The 5,866-nt window shown below is 33.1% G+C and overlaps 1 long non-coding RNA gene across 1 annotated transcript in view; it reads right to left on the reverse strand.

The window, feature by feature from the left end:
- The window catches only part of LOC128249841 (uncharacterized), a 238,133-nt gene that overhangs the window by 85,341 nt on the left and 146,926 nt on the right, over nt 1-5,866 (reverse strand). The window contains exon 2 of the long non-coding RNA XR_008265962.1: nt 5,736-5,836. This is a non-coding gene — a long non-coding RNA (uncharacterized LOC128249841). The remainder of the gene's footprint in view (nt 1-5,735; nt 5,837-5,866) is intronic.

The raw sequence follows: 5,866 nt of genomic DNA on the forward strand, positions 1-5,866 counted from the left end.
ATATATAAATATATATAAATATATATAAATGTATATATATATATGCATGCGCATATAGTTTTTGTATGTATGTATACATCTTGTCACTTATTTATGCTTACAGCCATAGTTAAACATAACTTGGAGAGTGTATAATTTAATTAGAAGCTGAATAGTTTTATACAGCCACTTTCAGTTTTACGTTACGGCTTTATTAAGAAGCATGGCAATATATAAGGGATATTCGTGGCCATATCCAAATTTATTCTTCAGCCTCATACCAAATTCTAGTTGCTGATAAATTCATTTATGCTGTTGTCATGCGCAGTCGTTATACACATGAGCAGTGTGTAAGATAACAATGATATACACAGACACACACTTATATATACATATATATATGTGGTTAAGTAAGCTACTAACCACACAGTCACTTCTGCCACTAGGCACGCACACACCCCCACAAACACGCACGCACGCACACACGCACACACTCATACACACACACACACACACACATACATACTTATACATATACAGGTATACTGAATGAAAACATTAGAAAAATCTTTTGCGACCCTGGCAGTCAGGGGTGAAAATCTCTTCTTGATTAAAATAAATTGAGTCAAATTTGAAAGATTAGAATTAACAGCAAGGATAAAACGAAGATATACACAGTATATACATTCCCCCCGCCCCCATTATCTAGTTATAGCCATGTTGGAATCGTCCACTTGTCTTTGAAAACAAAGAAATAACGCTGGACTCGATATTTTACAAAGTTAGGTATATGTTATCAAGCGAAAGTACTTTACATTTTAAAAGGTATTCTTGATTCTGTTTTTCATCCTCTAACATTATTTGTTCATCAATAGACAACTGAGAAAGAGAAAAATTTCTTACATATACGTCAATGTTTCCAGGCAACGTAAGAGTTTTGTTAATATAGTACAATCATTTTTATAGTGCATTAATATAACGTTAATTCATACATTGGAGCATCAAAATATATTCATACGTAAAAGGCCTGATATCTTAAATAACGCAAATGTGTGTTTTGATATACATAGCGAAGTCATCATTTTCGTCGAGTAAGTAGTGAACACTATTACTTTCTCAATGTACTTGTCTGAACCTTTGGCTACGATAACACACTAGTATTTTACAATGAAACAAACAATATTTCGAACTCAATACGTGTCCCATATATTACATCCGTTGCATTTCAAAAGATGCACCATTCTCTCGATTCTAAGCTGAAATTCTTTATGAAGACAGCATTATACCAACACATTATGTACATACATACATATATACATATATACATACATACATACGTACATACATACATACATATGTGTGTGGGTGTGTGAGTGTGTCTAGGTATGTAAATGCATGCTAGGCATATTGATGCATGTATTAAATGAATCAATGCTGCCTATCAATTCTCGGGCGTAGAAGCATTATTATCAAGTATTGACATCAGTGAAAAGAGAAAACCTACGCTGAACTATTGAGAAATCTGCAGTCACTCTATCCAAATTACAAGTCCAGTTTTATACCTGTAATTGTTGGGGTCCCTAGATATGTAGCACACTGCCTAAATGCCAATCTTGAGAAATTAGGCATCTGAAAACTAGAAAGGAGAAAGCTAGTTCGAAGACAACAGATCCAATCCTTCACTGGAACTGTAATAATCTGTGAAACTTTCCAAAAGTTTATCATTTAACATATATGAGCATGTCTAGATATGAAACTATACGCATGAGAATGCATACATAAATCAAAACATACAATTCTGCACACATACATACATAAATACATACATACAGACAGACAGACAGACAGACAGACAAAAGTACCCTGCTTTTGATGTTGAAATTCCAATGAAGGAGCCTTGGATCTAGGTTTGAAACTGGCTTTTTCTCTATTAGCAAGGAATCTTGAAATGCATATACATTTCTATCTATCAATCACTCTATCTATCTATCTATGCGCGCGCGCGCACACATACACACACACACACAAACACACACATACACACACACACACACATACACACACACACACACACACACACACACACACATACACTTGAGATGGATAGGTATGTGTTCGAATACCCATGTCGCTATGCTAGATTGTACGATAGAAGCAGAGCTCTGCCACGTTTCGGGCACTTATGTACACCAAAAAAACAGCCATACTTTCCGTTATTCAACAATTTATTTTGTCTGAACTATGATTCTCATCAAAAGAAAATTGTGAATGGGTCGGAACACTTTGAATATTTTCACCTTTAGATATTAGGACTACACACACACACACACACACACACACACACACACACACACACACACACACACACACACACACACACACACATACATAAATATCCATATATTTACACGTACATACCTATACATTTATATTCATACACACATATATTTATATGTATGTGTGCGTGTACGTAAGCATATATATATGTGCATCTGTGAATTTGTGTGAGGTGTGTGTATTTATATATGTACATGCATATATGCTTATACACTTATACATGTGCATAGATATATACATATATATAAATATATATACATAATTTAAAAGAAACATTGTATACTCTATGTACATATGTGTGTGTATGTGTGTGTTTGTGTCTGTTTGTGTTTGTCTGTATTTATGTGCGCATGTTTGTACATATTTATATATTTCTTACTGGAAACTGAAAAATCTAAAATGGCGTCAAAATGTGTCAAATGTAATTTTCCTTCGTTACCAATATGAATGTGAGAGAAAGCAACAAGCTAATTCATTGCTGTATGTCATAATTAGTTTATATTGCCATCTAAATGTTTTGTAAATTCACGGCAAATATTTTAAAATCACTGACATGACAATTATCTCTGTATGTATCTCATTAGTATATGGCAAGTCTATTTACATATGAAGTTTCAATTGTGAAATAGTTTGCTTTTGTTATTCTTGCATTTCATTATAATCCAATTACATTATTCTGAAAATGTTAGAAGCAAGCAATGGAAGAGGAATATTGGATTTTTAGAATAATTGGCTTTCAGTATTTTGCTGTGTCGTTATATAGTCCAAGCTAAAATTCCACTGGAGTTCAAATTTGCATTTAAACAATGATGGGATTCATAAAAGATATTGAATATTATTATTATTATTCAGTAGTTTTATTTTTATAACGTGCTTTCACTTCACTACCGAGCGCAGCTCTGTGCGCCTTGGGTATGTGCTGTGGTTTGCTGTGGTGCTCTTATGTTTACTGTATTGAAAGTGTTTTGCGTAGAATGTGTGCAGTACCCAGTAGTGCAATTTTCTGTATGTTATATATATTTGTAAGTCCTGGTGTTTTTGTTATGTATTTGTCTGAATATTTTTTTATTATACCTAAGGCACCTACTATGATAGGAATTGTTTCTGTTTTTAGATTCCACATTCGAGTTATCTCTATTTCCAGGTCTTTGTATTTTGAAAGTTTTTCCATTTCTTTTAGAGAAACGTTGTCATCTGCTGGTATTGAAACATCAATTAGAAGGCATTTTTTAGAAGGCATTATTATTATTATTATTATTATCATTATTATTATTATTATTATTATTATTATTATTATTATTATTATTATTATTATTATTATTATTATTATATGATATTGAAGAATTGCACTCATGACAGAATCAGACAACTTGTATATGCTATATTTTGTTGCGTCCATTTGAATGGTAGCTATTGAACCTGCTGTCGAGAGGCAAATTAGCTTTCCTTTCCAAAGGCATTGACAGCAAAAATATAAGCCATGCAATAGGATCGGATATAAATCACCGGCACAACCCGCGAAATGACTCCGCTACTAATTGCTAACATCATCATGAAAATCTTTGTAGATATAATAGCAGTTAAATTCAAATAACTATATTTTCACCGTACGTATTCAGAAAAGTAAAACATTGGGACACTGCTATCCGACTATATTGAGCACTTAAAATATCCAAGACATGTGACACATTTCATCATTCTTTGGAATTTAACTCCAGTGGTACAGATCCTTCCATACCCTTTCGAAGTTGCTGGTTATCGCTCTTGCAGAGAGCATCGTAGATAAAAAATAATAGTCTCTGAACAGCGTATCAGAATTTTGATAAGTATCGTTAAACCACCCATACTGTGAACAATACCTCTCTATTACTCATTCTAGCTGGATTCTAACTGACAAACTTTATTACATTATACTTCATATCATTACCGACTTTGATATCCTCGTGGATTTTCATTTAGCAGAATCGATGAATACATAACTAGTCACCAGCAATAATCACGCTCCTATATTTCGGTATTTAGTGACAGCTTAGTAGTACAGTCTCTAATTCTCAGCACATTTTATGATTTAAAATATGTTTGCATATTGCAGCTCATCCTTAGTGATATATTTTTTAAGGTCTTCACGATATAATGATAATAATAATAATAATGATAATAATAATAATAATAATAATAATAATAATAATAATAATAATAATAATAATAATAATAATAATAACAATAACACACACATGCATACTTATGTATGCATGTATAGGGAGATGGATATAATGTCCATCCTTGCTACTTCCACCCACCCGACTTTTTAAGCATAGAATTGTTTGTAACAATATATATTCATATTTCGCTTAGGTATTGCGATATTAATAACCTAGTGTAGATCTCAATTTGGGTATACCTCCCGACAAAGAGTTAGTCGAGTACAAGAGGCTCCGACGAAGCTATAAGGCGCTATTCAGCACTCAACAACTCTAAAATGAGCCAAATACATCTTATAGCGGAAACAGCTGTAACTGAATGCAGTTCAGATAATCGTTTTCTCATTTAATTGTCATTACTTTCTCTTGTCTGTCTCTGTCTTTGTCTCTGTCTGTCTGTCTGTCTGTCTGTCTGCCTGTCTCTATCTCTCTCTCTCTCCCTAATATATATATTATGTGTGTATTAATGTGGCAAGACGGCCACTGTTGAATTTAAAGCTTTGAAGAGATTGTCATTAGCCAGAATGCCTGCTGCCAGTATAATGGCTTAGATAGTAGTATTACTAGTTGTGATATACAGACCAACTAGATGACTGTGTTTGTGGATGTGTGAGTGTATATGTGTGTGTGTGTGAGTCTCTGTGTCTGCATGTATGTATCTATGTATGTACATATATATATATATATATATATATATATATAGATAGATAGATAGATAGATAGGTAGATAGATAGATAGATAGATAGATAGATAGATAGATAGATAGATAGATAGATAGATAGATAGATAGAGGCATAAGTATGTAGGCTACATATGTGTCTATATTCAACTCCATCTGTCTCAGTATGTATATATATATATATACACACGCATATATAAGTGTATATGGGTCTATGCGTGTGCGTGTGTATACACTGCATAGCACGCTTACAAAAGCACATACATTTATGTATACACACGCACATAAACGTTAGTACAGACGTTGTGCATAGACAAATATATTAGCTTCAGTTATTTCTCGTACCGAAACGTAGCCTAGCAAATTACTAATTATTAGACAGTACTGAACTTGATTAATGGAGGGGACGTGTTACTTTTTGAGCATGGCAAACAGACATAAATGTACTCAGGTGGTATACAACATATATTACGTTCCACTGAGACCAAACAACATGTCAAACAATAATGGAAACATAAGAATAACAAAGGAAACATACCACACATTAGTTGTTTTTGGTGTATCATATTACACTTCCTGGCGTTTCAATTTCTTAGAGAATTTCTATGCTAAACAATGACAAAATCGTTCCGATATTTCCTGAAAGATAATGAAGTAAAAGATATATAT

This window comes from Octopus bimaculoides, chromosome 18 (genome assembly GCF_001194135.2).
Source record: "Octopus bimaculoides isolate UCB-OBI-ISO-001 chromosome 18, ASM119413v2, whole genome shotgun sequence".
Lineage (NCBI taxonomy): Eukaryota > Metazoa > Mollusca > Cephalopoda > Octopoda > Octopodidae > Octopus > Octopus bimaculoides.